The 16,754-nt window shown below is 42.9% G+C and overlaps 1 protein-coding gene across 2 annotated transcripts in view; it reads right to left on the bottom strand.

Annotated features, from left to right (window-relative positions):
- cntfr (ciliary neurotrophic factor receptor) overlaps positions 1-16,754 on the bottom strand; it is a 184,445-nt gene that overhangs the window by 147,785 nt on the left and 19,906 nt on the right. For both annotated transcript variants that reach the window (XM_052050301.1, XM_052050302.1), the window contains exon 2: positions 12,183-12,222. The gene's annotated coding sequence lies outside the window, so the exon portion shown is untranslated. The remainder of the gene's footprint in view (positions 1-12,182; positions 12,223-16,754) is intronic.

The raw sequence follows: 16,754 nt of genomic DNA on the forward strand, positions 1-16,754 counted from the left end.
TGAGTTGTATGCGAAAATGAGGATCCCCATTTTGTCCTGCTTATTTATATCATTTACACAACCAATTTTTTTGGGACATCGGCCCAAAGCAATTCACGCTTTGTTTGAGGTTTTCTGCACGCCTTAAAATTACATTTATGATTAACTTGCCAAGATATTTCTACTGCTCCATCACATTTAGCCCTCATGGTGGACGGATCGAACCAACTCTCGATAGTAACAAGACCAAGTCAGTATCAAGATCGGATCACACAATTTGCTCAGCCACCCTCCCCACCCCCACCCTTTCCCCTTTCCCCTTGTGACTTCGCAGCACAAACAAGCAAGGTGCAGGCTCCAATCTTCCCGCCCACTCGACACCAGGGCGTGCACGCGGGCGCGCACACACATCACGCACACACATCATATGGACACATGCACTGAAGAAGAGACATGTTGTTTTGGTTTTGTAATGAATTCCCTTAATGCATTTTATACTTGCAAAACAAAAATCAGTTTCCTAAATGGTACGAATTTGTTGTGAACTTTGACTAACTTATTTTGTCAGGTAAAAAGAAAATGCAGGGCATTTAAATGAAGGAATGCATTTTATTTAGATTTTGAATTGAGAATACCCGAAAAAAAAGCCAAATTTGTTTTCTGATGATCACTTTGTGCATTTTGTTCATTTAAGAAAAAAATCCAGACACTGCCATGCAGAGGAAAAAATTGAATTTGATATTTACCAATAAACTTTGTCCTAATTATATCCTGTCTTTTAACGGTTTCAGAATAAAAAAAGGGAAACATGACAAAAACACTTAAAGATCATGACAATTACTTGAGAATAAGAATTTTGATGGTGCATCGACCTTCATTTTTCTAAAGCACCGATATCAAGAGCAAAATATGCAGAATTGTACACAATTAATGAGTGTGGTGCCAAAACGGTCAAACACTTTCTTTTTTGTATATTTTTTAACAATGACGTGTTCGTGTTCATCCGCTTAATTCCACCTTTTTGCTTTATTTATCGTTGAGTCACCATCTTTCTTCCTTGATACTTTCCCACTGTATACAAGCCCCAAAATGACCCGGCCTGCCTCATTTGTTCCACCCCCACGCCCACAACACACACACACACACACACACACACACACACACACACACACACACACACACACACACACACACACAGACACTACAACACTCCTACCGGCTTATTTTCCTCACTGCCTCCATTCGATTGCTTTCTCCTCCATTCACTGCTGGGTGTCCTGTTCCATAGCTCGCTCGCTCTCTCTCTCTCTCTCTCTCGCTCTCTCGCTCTCTTTGGTAGAAGCAGACCTCCTGACGTCTCCGTATTGATCATCCCATCTCCCTATCCTGCTATCTCACACTGGCACTCTTTTGCTTTTTTGTCACACACACACACAGAAACAGACACAAGCACACACAGGCGCATGCATGCATTAGGGTGACAAGATAAAAGGGTTTGTCGGCCCTGGGGTAGAGACAGCTAAACATGAGACCCTAGACTATACAGTATGCCTTAAAAAAACACTTAAGCCCTTGGCTAAATATATTTTTTTTAATGACCATTTTATTAATTTACAAGCTTTGCATCAAACGATTCTGGAAAGTTGCCTTGGCAACAGACAACATAAGCTATAAAGAAGCACTTCTGGTAAATAATACTCCAGTGTTTATAATACTTGCCATTGGGGAGGAAAAACTTGTCGTTGTATAGCTACAAAAGACGAGTTGAGGAAAGTTGTCTGTGAGGTTGTGTCTTGGGACCAATAAGCTCAACATATGCAGACAATTTGAAATAAAGAAATGGGGAAGGTCAGGACGATGTTTGATCAGCTGCTCCTGACTCCATAACAGTAGAAGCTATAGCTGCATGCTATGAAAGCACAGGGTACTTTCCTGCGGAGATGCGAGACTTTGACAAGCTATTTCACGCTGTCTACAAGCAATGAAATGTGCTGCCGGTGCAATCCTTTTATTATCTTTAAGCATGACTGTATTTAATGTTCTGAACTTGAATTAAATCCAGTTATCTGGTTGGGCTGCAACCTGGTTCACCAGCTGTTACACTTTTGTGTGTGCCGTGTTGGATCCGCGATAACTGTGTACTTGTGAATGACAAATTCCCCAAATTTGAAAGTGGAGTTTTGCTGTGAATATTCTCATTCATTCAGGTCATTTCATTGTCATTCAATCGAGTGCAACTGCTTTGGTGGTCATCAAGGATGTGTTGTCTCTCTTCCAAGTAGGGTACATCGGGTCATGTAAAGGCTAGTTCAGAAAGCACGAAATTGTACTTTTGCATCCATGGGTCAAGGTTTTATAGGAATGGGTAAAGCATTTTCGGTGCTATACTCAGAACATACTGACAAACAACAATTAGTGGATGACTTCCTTGTGCTTTCCATATGCAAATAAGTAGTCCATCTATCCATTTTCCACACCACTTATTCTGAACGGGGTCGCAGGGTGGTGCTCGAGCCTATCCCAGATGACTTCGGACGTAAGGCCAGACAACACCCTGAACTGGTCGCCAGCAAGCGGACATCCACAGCGCCACTGAGTGGGATCTCATCCCACGTTGCCCTCACATAAGTCGGGCGAATGTCCCACTATACCATGAGTGCCTCATGCAAATCAATAATAAGTGATAGTATCTGCTCATTCAACACAATGACTGCCTTTATTGATTGATTTCTTTTTAAATAATTACATGAGAATGCCTTTTGGAGAATGTGTGAATACACTTCCGTTTGGTGTATTCCAATGCCCCAAATGTGGCAGCATGAGTACCATTCCTTATCCGTTGAGCCTCAGAGCTAAAAAGAGGAGGTTGTCACCGATCAATACCTTGTGTGAAAAATGATGTGACTTTCAGATGCTGTGGCCACATCAATCACATTATTACCATTAGCTCATCCCTCCACACCGACTCTCTCTCTGCCAGCTCAGCCCCTTGTCACAGCTCCTATTTCAGCCTTCTGAAGTTTCCTAATTGATTGCAATTAGAGACGTTACTAAGCAAGGGTGGAGGCTGTGGCAGAAATGCTGAGGGAGAGTGTGTTTGTGTGTGCTTGTGTGTTTATTTGAGAGGGAGGGAGAGAGAGTGTGAGAGAAATGGAGAGGGAGGAGAGAGAGGTTGAAATCAATGAGTCTGTTGGACTAGAGACTGGCCTGTAGACAACCGGAGATGGCTAGGCAAATAAGGCAAGTGGGGGTAGGGGTGGTGCCAGCGAGACGGGCATTGGAAAATGAAAACAAAAAACAAAAAAAACATTAAGACACCACTTATAATGAATTAATTAACATAAATACACACAAACAAACATACGCCCGCCTTGAGGTGTCACCTTACTATGGTGGAGGCGTTTGTGTGGTCCCACTGGTAAGAAAGGAGACTGAGCCGCTGTGGTGAGATAGAGAGCTTCTGGTTTCATATTGTCGGCCTCACTTTGATACACGGCTTGGCAGTCCCAAATGTATTGTGAGGGTTTTCTTGGAGTGTCTGGCAGAGCTCCCTGTCAGAAGATGTTTCAGCTCCCACTTCTGGTTGAACTTTGACCACGCAAGGGATACTGTGTCGAAGTGGGCCATGTTTGGTGCCTCCGTTGCTGAGAGGGCTGACCGGAGCCTTGGCCGAAGTTGTCGGGGTATGTTGTGACCTTCATCCCCAAACCCATTGTAGAACATCTGTGCTGAGGGATGCCTTCCTGTTAAATAAGGCATCTTATCGGAACCTTTTGGCATGTGGGACCATGCAAGCGGGATTCAGCGTCGATACTCAAAAACTTAGTTGCGGGAAGAATTTGACTCAGCCATGGAGAATGACTACCAGACAACTTTGAGGAAATTATGGTCTACCATCCAGGAGCTCTGGAGGTGGAAGTGGTGCACCACATACTGTGAATAGTGGGTTGGGAGGCTATTGACCTTGTCTCATAATAATGTAATTTAGTGGGGAGAAAACCTCCTTTTCCACCAACATTGCTTACAATGAGGAAACTGAGTCTGGGGATTCTTAGGTGGACTATCTTCTGTCCGGGGTTGATATTGCTGAGGGCTCTTCGGAGGCAGGACTACAGGAGTGGCTGAGATCTGCCAATTTTCTGTGTCTGGTTTAGCTGTGGCTATTGTGAAAAACTGCCTTGGTTGACACATCTCTACAACATTATCTGAATATTATGAAATGAACAAAACCGGCTCTAACCTGCCTCTGTGCAGTTACCTCGCGTGCCATGCATTAATCTTGCATCTCTAAAATAAAGCCCTGTATATACCGAACAATAAAACTACATTCATTTAACCCAGTGGTCCAGTGATTAGCGCATCAACCTCACAGTGCGGAGTGCAATTCTAGCTCCGGCCTCCCTGTGTGGAGTTTGCATGTTCTCCCCGGGCCTGCGTGGGTTTTCTTCGGGTACTCCGGTTTCCTCCCACATTCCCAAAACATGCATGGCAGGATGATTGAACACTCTAAATTGTCCCGAGGTGTGAATGTGACCACGGATGGTTGTTCGTCTCTGTGTGCCCTGTGATTGGCTGGCAACAGGTTCAGGGTGTCCCCCGCCTAATGCCCGAAGACAGCTGGGATAGGCTCCAGCACCCCCCCAGACCTTTGTGAGGATAAGCGATCGGAAAATGAATGAAGGAATGAACATGGGAATAAAAAAAATGTAGATGCATAGGTTATGTATTTCCGTCATCTCTTAGAAGAACATTTTGTCATTCTGACTGTGACACGACATCCTTGGCAAACATTTTTTTTCAGTAAATAAATCATTTTTCATTCAAATACACTCATGTGCTGCTGCAAGCTGTTTGCAAATCACTACATTAATGTACCCGCATGATGTATGTAAGATTCAGATTTAAAGTTAAAGTTTGCAACAAGATTTTAAAAAAAAGGAAATAAATTAAGTGCATTCGGATCAGATTAGAATGAGCAAGATTTGTGATTTTTTTTTCTTAACATCAGAACAATAGAGGCAATGAGATAAATGAGATAAATTTAAGGGAACAGACATTGGGTGAGCAAAGCTGGAGTCAAGAGTAAGCGCTAGATTTGAAATAGAGAGATAAGGGTAGGCAGAATGACAAAGAAGACGAATAACAATGGTTCCAAAGCCTATTCCATCCTCCAAGCAAACGTACCCGATCCTCTTTTTTTCCCTCATTCAAATTCCTTTTCTTTGTCATTGCAATCTGTGCTTTACCCCTGTCAGCCTTGCAAACGAACAAGCACACAATCGCTGACATTAAACGCATACGCATCCCGATCTCCAACAGCAACCGGGGCCAGCCCAGTGAGGCAACCTCACACAAACCCGCTAATCCCCATCAATGGATACACACATTCAAGCACTACCAATGTTTGCTGGAATGATAGGCTGAGGTGTCTCCAAACTGGATTTGTCAATGTGACCCCGGCCACGGCAGCATGGCCGGGGAATAGCAAACAGCTTGTCACAGCATCCAGTGTCTCGTCAGCAACACATGCTAGCTCAGTGCTCGCTCCTCCCTTGTCAACATGGCAAGTCAATAGAGTTACATTTAATTGGAACCCTTGCCTTGTCGGCCAACAGGATGGATTCCGTAGCCTCGGCTCTCATGTTTTTCGGCACTTTATAGTATGAGCAAGAGTTCTTTTGACCTCCTATTTGTTCGGACCTGTTCAGTATTTTTTCCCATCGAAAAGAATCCCAGGGTCAAAAAGCCACCGGTATATTTGTTGTACCTAACCACTCTTTCCAGTTAATGATTTGCATTCCCGAATAGAAAAATATTGTTTGAGTGGTTAAAGTTCATTCTTGATCAATTTCTCACTTCTCAGAGGAGCCCAGTGAGGCACCTCAAATTTGGGTTTAAAAAGCTGAACTCATTTTTTTTCCTTCTCTCTCATATTTAATGACAGCATGAGCAAGTACCAAGTACAACTTTATTGTCAAATGTGCTAAGCAAATTTTCGCCAAGAGAGACAAAACAGCAATTTCCTCTTATTCTTTGTTGTATAAAATAACTCCAAATTGGTCTTGGTGAATTTCCCCTGAATTTTGGTTGGATTCTGAATCAACCTCAAAGGGGTTTGAAGGTTCCACTGTCATTGCTATGTCATCAAAGTAGGGATGGAGCTCGGTTAGCACAATTCTCCCTTGTCAGCAATTCTCGGTTAGGGCGATGGCATCTGGTGGTGATCTTAATTTGGCCTTGTCAGGGCGCAGAGGCTACATGGGTACTGTCAACCCAGCTTGGGGTCCAGCCTGGGGGGCAGGGAGGGGTGAGAGAGAGAGAGAGAGAGAGAGCTTGTGCCTGTCTGCAGCCTCTGGATTGCGCTGCTCTGGAATGATATGCCTTGTCTTATCATGCCATGTCGACAGTGCTGAGGGCAGAGGTTGCCATCAGTGATACTAATACTGACTCTGGAACACTGCAGCTGAAAATCTAATCCCATGTGCGTAATGTATGTATATATATACATATGTATATATATATATATATATATATATATATATATATATATATATATATATATATATACATAACTAAAAATGTGCACAAATCCCCCATCCAAACACATTTGTGTGTTTGAAACCTGCGACCTCGACACAGACTGACTGTGAAACAGTGATTAGGGTGACATGGCGACACTGAGGGATCAAAGCGCACACTCACATTACTAGCGACCTCACACACAGACACACATTGGCAAGAGATGTACGTACACACTTGTACAGTTGACACGTTGAGTCATCTCCAAAGCACTTTTCTGAATGCTAATAAGAGAACTGTAATGGCACACAGAAAAGAGATGAAGAAGAGTACAAACTTCTCATTTTTCAGTGGTATTTAATTCAGTCTTTGAAGGCAAAATGGGGATTAGTTGTGAAATTGCCCTTCCGGTTCATCAGATTGTCTTTTACCACCCAATAAATGGAATGTCACTCACATGAAATGTCAGAATTTCATTTGGACATGAAGCATCACAATCTAAAAAAATATATATTTGTATTCAAGTGTTTTCATTTACGTTATGCTTCACATGTGTTTGTTTTATAGTTATCATTAGAGATAACTGTGACAGAGAACTGTGAATTTCCGAATGTGACCTTTTAAAATAGACTGGGCTCCAGCAAAATAAATAAGTAAATAAAATAAAAATAATGGTTCCTCCCACATTACAAAAACATGCATGGGAGGTCAGTGGAACACTCCAAATTGTCCTTAAATGTAATATTAAGTGTCAATGTTTGTGTGTGTGTGTGTGCCCTGCGATTGACTGGCAACACCCTGAACTGGTTGCCTGCCAATCGCAGGGCACACAGAGATGAACAACCATCTGTGCAAGCAACTGACTTTCACTCTTTGCAAACTCAAATTAACGCCAGCTAACTTCAGGACACTATTTAAAATTTCCATTTATCTTCCCACAGCGTTGTTAAACGCCCGGTCGCTGACGAACAAGACCCATATTCTGAGGGAGTATTTTCTTTCCAATGACTTGGATTTTTTGTGTCTGACGGAGACTTGGGCAGGTACCGGTGAGTACAAAGCTTTGATTGAATTGTTACCACCTGACTGTGATTTCCTCGATACCCCGAGGACATCAGGACGTGGTGGAGGTACGGTAAGCATTTTTAAGAACAATTTCAAATGTAAACGGTGCACATTCACCACATCTGCCAACAGCTTTGAAGCAACCTTCTTTGAAGTTGGTCGTGTTTTCCCGGTGCTTTGTGCTGTCATTTACCGTCCTCCTAAATACAACAAAGACTTTTTAAGCAACTTTTCAAGCTTTCTTGCGGAAATCAGGCTGAGATATGATCGTATTCTCCTAATGGGGGATTTTAATATCCATGTATGTTGTCCGGAAAAAACGCTAGCAAAAGACTTCTTAAGACTTATCGACTCTTTTAATTTTGTGCAGTATGTGACCAGCCCGACACACGAACAAGGACATATTTTAGACCTTGTCCTTGCTCATGGTATAACGGTGTCAAATCTGGAAGTCCTTGAAAATGGAATTTCTGATCACATGGCAGTTTTATTTGACGTAGTCTTATCGCATGCTGCTGTGAAATCTGGCGCTCCTAGTTGTAAACGCCGAATTTTTAACCCTCACACTGCTAGTCGTTTCTCTGATGCCTTTAATAACCTTTGCGTACCCTCGTCTAACACAGAGGAACTCACCTCTTGGTTCGACTCGTCATGCCGGGCCATCCTGGATTTGGTGGCTCCTTCAAAAATTGTGCTGCCAAAGCCTAAACCCGAGCCATGGTTTAACGACATTACCCGCGCAGCTAGGCAGGAGTGTCGCAAAGCTGAACGCAAGTGGAAAAGAGACAAATTGCATGTCTCTTCTCAAATTTGGAAAGACAGCTGGCGTATCTACCAGCTCACAGTAAAAGAGGCCAAAAGAGAATATCTGTCGGACCTTATTCTAGCCAACCGTCACAACCCTCGTGCACTATTTAAAACGATAGATTCTGTACTCAAACCCCCTCTGCCTACTTGCTCGGATTCTTCAGCCGAGATGTGCAACAGATTCCTTCAGTTCTTTATTGATAAGGTCTCTACAGCTAGGATTCCGGTCCCAAATACCGCATCTGACCCCTCTGTCCATGTTCCATGTTCAGCTGTCCTAAATTCTTTTGATACTGTGTCCTTGGCGCTTTTGGAGGATGTAGTTCGCCAGACGAAGCCATCTGGCTCCCCTTGCGACTCTCTTCCCCCACGCTTCTTTCAGGAGGTTCTCCCGAGTGTTGGTGCATCGGTCTTGGATATCATCAACAGCAGCCTTTCTTCTGGTGTAGTTCCCCAACAGTTTAAACATGCTGTGGTCCAACCCTTGATCAAGAAACCTGGTCTTGATCCAGATGAGCTGTCAAGTTACAGACCCATTTCCAAACTGCCTTTCATTTCCAAAATTCTGGAAAAAGTGGTGCACATGCAGTTGAAACTTTTCTTGGATGAACATAACATCTTGGAGGTCTTCCAGTCAGGTTTCAAGACGATGCATAGCACGGAGTCAGCCCTGTTACGCGTTTCTAATGACATCCTCCTGGCAAATGACTCTGGAGACCACGTGTGTCTGGTTTTATTGGACTTAACTGCAGCATTTGATACAGTGGATCACAGTATTCTGCTGACTCGTTTGCAGCACTTGGTGGGCATTGGCGGGAGTGCTCTTGATTGGTTTAGGTCCTATCTAGCTGACAGGACCTTTTGTGTCAGCCTTGGCTGCTCTGAATCACGCACTGCTCCCCTGTCATGTGGTGTTCCACAGGGCTCAATTCTGGGGCCTCTGCTGTTCTCGCTGTATCTGCTCCCATTGGGTTCCATCTTAAGGAAACATGGTATTCCTTTCCACTGCTATGCAGATGACTGCCAGATCTATGTCCCACTGAGCAAGAAAGACACCTTCTCATTAAGGCCACTCCTATCCTGTCTGGAAGAAATCAAAACCTGGATGGCACAAAATTTCTTGAAGTTCAACGAAAAGAAGACAGAGGTGATATTGTTTGGCCCCAGTGGACCTTGTACATTCCATCCTGTAGACTTGGGCCCCCTATCTCCTTATCTGAAATCAACGGTCTCAAACTTGGGACTTAAACTGGACAGTGATTTCAAACTCGATCGGCAAATTGGTGCCGTTGTTAAATCCAGCTTCTTTCACCTTAGACAGCTGGCCAAAATAAAACCTTTCCTCTCACATGAACACTTTGAGACAGTAATTCATGCCTTTGTCACATCCCGGCTCGATTACTGCAACGCCCTGTACTTTGGAGTCAGCCAGTCCTCCATCAAGCGCCTTCAGCTGGTACAGAATGCCGCTGCTCGCCTCTTGACTGGTACTCGTAAGAGGGAGCATATAACTCCTACTTTGGCATCCCTTCACTGGCTCCCCATTCATTTTAGAATTATTTTTAAGATCCTCCTCTTTGTTTTCAAATCTCTGAATAATCTCGCGCCACCTTACCTCTCTGAGCTCATACGCCCCTACACCCCTGCCCGGCGCCTCAGGTCTGTGGACCAGTCTTTGCTAGACGTACCAAGAACTAAACTGAGGCTCAGAGGGGATCGAGCCTTTTCTGTTGCTGGTCCATCTCTCTGGAATGACCTCCCACTGAACATTCGGCAAGCCTCCTCGCTGCCCATCTTTAAAGCCCTCCTCAAAACTCACTTGTATTCTTTGGCGTTTGACTCAGCATGACTTAGATTTGCTATTGGTTTTACTGCTTGGTGCTTTCTACCGCCTTATTACTTATTACTGATTCGTCTTACTGTTTATTGTATATGTTAAATCGCTCCATGTACAGCACTTTGTATGCAGCGATGGCTGTTTGAAAGTGCTCTATAAATACTGTTGACTTGACTTGACTTGACAGTAGCTGCATAAGCAACAATTTGAAACTTTGATTCAACCAGTCATTCATTCATTTATCTTCCGAGCCGCTTGATCCTCACTAGTGTCGCGGGGGGTGGGGGGTGCTGGAGTCTATCCCAGCAGTCTTCGGGCAGTAGGCGGGGGACACCCTGAATCAGTTGCCAGCCAATCGCAGGGCACACAGAAACGAACAACCATTCACACTCACACCTAGGGACAATTTAGAGTGTTCAATCAGCCTGCCACGCATGTTTTTGGAATGTGGGAGGAAACCGGAGCACCCGGAGAAAACCCACGCCAGCCCGGGGAGAACATGCAAACTCCACACAGGGAGGCCGGAGCTGGAACCGAACCCGGTACCTCTGCACTGTGAAGCCGACGTGCTAACCACTGGACTACCGGGCCGCCCTTCAACCAGTCATGTTTATCTAAAATATATACATTTAAAAAAAAAATTCATTCTTGTAAATCTTAATGAGTTACATCTGTTCGAGCTATCCTGTAAGTGAATAAACAGAGCATTTATGATTAAAGCACTGTGACGGTCGCAGACATCCCTGTTCGTAACTTTATAGTTTGAGGTGTCATAATGAAGGTATGGCATTGGCCTCTTTGGAATCTGGATATATCGCTACATGTGCATCCACTCTGTCGGGATATTTAGTGGACAGGTGGGGGTGTATGTGCATGTTTTCTGGAGAGAGGAACTCAATCTGGCTTCACCGAATCCGCTTCCTCGCATACGCACACGCATATATATGCACATCAAGACGCCTACCACTGACACACACGTCACCACGGTCACAAAATACGGCCACAGACAGGCGACAGACGCAGAGGCAGAGAACACCACACTGAAGGCCCGGCCCGGTGGAGGTCACAACCAACTCTCGCTAAGACTTTCTTTTGCATCAAATTATGTGGGGTTTTTTTGTTGTTTTTTTTCAGGAAGTCAAGCAGTGTACTGAACTGTCATCACTGCGTGAAAATTTCTATGCTCAAATCTGTCTGTATTTAGCAATATTTGTATCACACTGAGAACTGTTTCCTAGACGGCTTCAATATGAGCTACAGCTTTGAAGTCAACAATAATGAAAAATGCATTTATGTAATTTGTACCGTAAAATCGCGTGAATCACACATTAAAAAATAAAATCAATAAAAATATCACAACGGGATGTATTACAGAGGGGGGCTCATAAAAAAAAAAGGCATTTTCACATTTAGCAGTATCTAAGCATGGTTGCAAAATAAGAATAAAATCACTGATTTATCGCGCATTTCATACACTACGTCACATTTACAAAGTAAAAGCAGTTACGCAATTTAAGACATTGAAAAGCAGAGTTAAAAAATAGCTTACTAGAATCACCAAGAGTGCACGCAGTGCTAGAACAAGATTTCTGAAAACGTGATGTTGAAAAAGAATCCGAAAGACCTTAATCATCGGTATGGGAAAACAGTATGTTTTTATTATTTTGTTTTTTAACCTGGATTTAAAAGCATCTAGACTTTATTGGGATGCTTCGAGTGTTCTTTGATGTTCGTCACCAGTAAATGATAGCAGTAAATCAAGGGAACGTACTGTATTATACACAAGTACAGTGAATGAACTACTTTTCAATGATTATTGGGCAAATCATATAAGGGCGCATGGTATTCAGAGGATTTTACAGTCATTATTCTCCATTATAATCCTCATGATGCAAATACAAAATGAGGCAGACAGTCATGAAAACATTACCGTATTTGAGCATATTCGCCCAAAAAATTAAAAAATAATAATTACCTTGGAAAAGATGAACTTCTGCACAATCCTTTTCTTCACCCTGTTGAGTGGAAACCACAGTCAGTTACATTCAAAAAACACGCACACAAAAAAAAACGTGAATTTAGCTTTAGCTTTTGTTCTGACATTCCTAAAATCGTTGATATTTGCCATTTCCCTAACCGAGCCTTCATCTCCTCCTAAGAAATTAAATCCTTCAGAAATACAATTGGCACAGTGTTGAATTTTGACATTGAAAACCCATAAAAACCCTCCGGGTGGGCTCACAAAAAAATGCATTATTTTTGCTTGAAATATCGACTTTAAGGCGAAGTTCCTTCCAGTCCAAGATAATCCACCTTGGCATCAATATTTGGTGATTATTAAAGTAATGTTTTCATCAGTCTGTTCATTATCACTTCCTGAATGAGCAAGAGCCGTATTGCCGACAGATCCAATGCAAAATGCAAGCGTAAAGCATTTGTGAATTCTCCTTTGGACATTCTTTTTTTTTTTTTTTTTTGCCTTCTTCTTTCCATCTGGCTTCCATTCTCTCCACCTGCCCATCAGTCTGCAGTCAGGGATAGGTGAGCATATTACCACACTGTCTGCTACCACACGCAAACACCCACACACACACACATTTTTGCACGTGCGCACAAGCCTCACTTAGCATGCAACGCACATCAAGGTAAATCATCCGTGTTGTAAAACGGCTGTTGCTGCAGCCACGTCACAAACTTTGATGAAGCAGTCTGGTGCTGAATATAAAAGCTGAAATAACTCCATTACAGCAGAATAGCGGAGGTTTAACTACAGCAGCTACAAGAGAGGGGAAGATGGGCTGAGTCCCGAAATTGGGCATTTGAGATTGAAGAGAGGAAAGAAAATCCAATTCAGTAAAACTTCAAACGCTGTCAGTGTGTACAAAGTCAAAAATCCCCGGCCATGTCTTGAGGATTTCCTTGGTGTCGCTTTGCTCAGATAGCAGCACCTCTTGTGGGGAGCATGCCTGGCTCACAGGTCAAGGTTCTGAACTCAGGCCTTTCTGTGTGGAACTTGTAAATTGTCTCTGAGCATGCTGGGATTTTCCTCCCTCGTACAGCAGCTTTTTTCCCCATCTTCCAAGCACATGCATGTCAGCTTCATGAATTACTTCAAATTGCTTCTGAAAATACATGTTTGCCTATTTGGGGTCAACTAGGATTGGCCCAACACACCCGTGACCCTGAACAGGATTAGCGGTAGAGGATGGATGAATGGACAGATGGATGGATGGATGGATTTTACCCATCCATTTCACCAGCTACCATAAATCCCATCAGTTCACTGAGGTCTGCGGGCCAAATGCTTTTTGTTCCATAGATGCCCAAAAAGCCGAGATGATTGTGACCTCTCAGTTCCCAAACGCTGCATCCAGATGTCGGTTTCATTTTCAAATGTCCTCATTTGCAAACACAAATTGTATCTACCGGTACATCTCTGTTTTCCGTGCGCAGATCAACACATATTCAAATTCAGCTTGTTTACTTCTTTCAGACTCTTTGTACATAATTACAGATGATTTTTTACAGCTCAGCACTTCTGCACTGACAGGACATAAAGAGGTCACAGCATCAAAGAGCACAAAAATAAAATAAATAAATAATCGTGGCAACGTAAAACAAACAAGCAAATCAGCAAAAGCAAATCCCGCATGCCTTGTATAGAAGCTGACAGCATTAATTGGCTGTTCTAAAATTATTCAGAAAATGGATTCTTATTATGCAAGAAAATGGCGAGCTCCAAAAAAAAAATCTAAATAAGATGAAAGCTAAATATTTTGAAGCAAAGAGGGGATTAAAGTAGGGCTAATTACACTCCCGGCCCACATCGACACAACATGCCAAAATCCGTACTAATCTTTATTGTTTCATAATCGTCATGACATCACCTTTGCAAGCATGCGTGGGAGACTGGTTGAAGGGCAGACTTATTTTTGGACGAAACAATGAATTTCTAATGAAGTTGCCATACAAAAAGTGCTTGCAGGTGAGATCAGGCTTCAAATATGGGCATGGCACAAACCTCAACAAATCACCTTTGCGATCCAAAATTGAGTTTGGAAGAAATAAATGTGCCATGTTTTCCAATCCTAGTAAAATGGAGCTCTCTCAGAGTTGATTGTGGTATTTTGTTGTATCTTCGCTGAGCCCAAAGCTTCATTAGAAACCAACCCTAGAAAGCACAGTTTGCTCTGTGGTGGAGAAAAAAAAAATTGGAAATGGGCCATTCTTGGCTCAAAGCCAGCAATCCCCATCGTTTGATCACGGATCCACTAATGCGACATCAGACAACGTGGAGAGGTGCTAATTCAAATGAAATGCAAATGAGAGCCTGTTCCTTCACTTGTATCAATGTTTACATATACGTGACTAAAAACAAGCACTAATTAAATGTTTAAAAAGAGGAGAAAAAAAAACTCCCCACCAAAATCATTGTTTACCTCAACCAACGCCATTTTCTTTCAAAATAGGTGGTCGAGTAGGCAATCACAAGTATATGCGGAGGAAGAAAGGAGATGCACTGAGACAACAAAGCAATGCACCATAGGAGCCACTCGAGTACAGGACAATGAACAAAAAGCAATCAAAATCCAGCCAACGGTCCCCCAATTCTTCTCCTCTGCTCTGTTTCCTATCCTGCTTTTTAAGACGACTAGCAAAGGAAGAGCGCCGTTAAGGAATTTACGGTACAGCAAATATGGACACTCTCAGGAAAGGAAAACTACCCAAATGGGGGGTGTGCCCGGTTCGACAAATATTGCTAATGAAGATTTTTATTTCCAAGGGTGCCCTGCATGTCGAGTTTAAATCAGTGGCTAAACTTGCAATGTTTTTTTTTCTCTCAAAGCTCTCTTGATCATCAACTCGACAAATGTTTTTTTTTTTTTTTTTTTTGGTGTGCAATCTTTCATTTATCCATTTTTCCGATCCGCTTTACCCTCATAAGGGTCGCGGGGGGTGCTGGAACCCATCACAGCTGTCTTTCGGGCAGTAGGTGGGGGACACCCTGTGAACTAGTTGCCAGCCAATCGCAGGGCACACAGTTGCCGTATATCTGCATGTCGCAAGTATAATGTTTAGCCAATTGAATACGCTACCCTTTTTTGCATTATATATTTGTCAATCTGACACTAAAGGAGTCAGTGCCTCACCAACCATGCACCTCACCGCACGCCACTGAATTTAGAGTGTTCAATCTGCCTGCCATGCATGTTTTTGGAATGTGGGAGGAAACCGGAGTACCCGGAGAAAACCCACACAGGCCCGGGAGAACATGCACACTCCACACAGGAAAGCCGGAGCTGGGATCGAACCCACGGCCTCTGCACTGTGAGGTGCGTGTGCTCACCACTGGACTTGTGCAATCTGTCTGTCACAACTTTTATAATACAAGCGAACACAACACTTGGTGGTGTGGGTGGGAGATGAAAAATTGACCACATTCAATAATCGTCTTCTCCTGCCCCCTTCTTGTCTTTTACCTCTTTACAACTTTTTACAATTTTTTTACGACAAAGATCAAGAGGGTTCCACGGAGGCAAATGTTGGGTCGGAGCCAGAAAGAGAGGAAAGGGAAATGGAGTCTGTAATGCCTCTCAGAAGGCGGAATTTGAGTGCTCGCGGCAACAGCTGAGATTGACAGTTACAAAAATTGATATGAAAATAAAAGTACGCTATGGAAAAATGCCAACGCGCAAAAGGCACCTGAGGCCTGTTAAGGGCTTAGGATAGGTTGGCTCAGCCTGATAAGATAGCCACCACCTTATCTATGACCGTCAGACTATTCACACACATGCTGTGCACACACAGTCGGAGAAATGAATAAACATGAAGCAAACACCGAGCATCCTTTGGCCACGGAACACGCTAAGAAGATTGGCACACAGGTGTTTTGGACCACTGAGTCAGATATCGGTTTTGTGCTCGGTGCTGTGTTTACGGATTGCAAAAAAAACGTTGATTGCTCGTACAGGCAGATGCGGAAGCTACAGTAATTATCCATGCCTTTGGAATATATGCATACAGATTAATTTACCGGATACAGTGTCATTTCTGAAATTCGAGACTCAAGTCTGACTTTTACTCAAGATGCTTTTTCCAAGTTTTAAATGCCATATTATATGTGATGGGCACGTACACCCAATTTCTCAGCCCTGCAGACAAATAACAAAACAAAACATAACTTCAACGAAGTGGTTGGCTTATCCAAAAAGATTGGCGGCGTCAATTTATTTTCAAGGAACAAAGTCATGCGTTACTTCTTCATCTCTTCAAACTTCAGTGCAGTGCTCTGCTCTCTCAAATGTTCCATAGACAACACAATCAGAACAGCTTAAAGCACAGAGCCTTCTTTTAAATGCCACTTTAATGCTTGTCGCCAACAGCGCAAGAGCAATCTGTTTGAGTCAATGAACACACACATTGATGCTGGATATTTGGAATCTTTGCAAAAGAACTGGAATCATATATATATATATATATATATATATATATATATATATATATATCCCTCTCCCCCAGAAGATGAGCACTGTAACATTTATAATAT

The sequence above is a fragment of the Hippocampus zosterae genome, chromosome 18, assembly GCF_025434085.1.
Source record: "Hippocampus zosterae strain Florida chromosome 18, ASM2543408v3, whole genome shotgun sequence".
NCBI classification, from domain to species: Eukaryota; Metazoa; Chordata; class Actinopteri; order Syngnathiformes; family Syngnathidae; genus Hippocampus; species Hippocampus zosterae.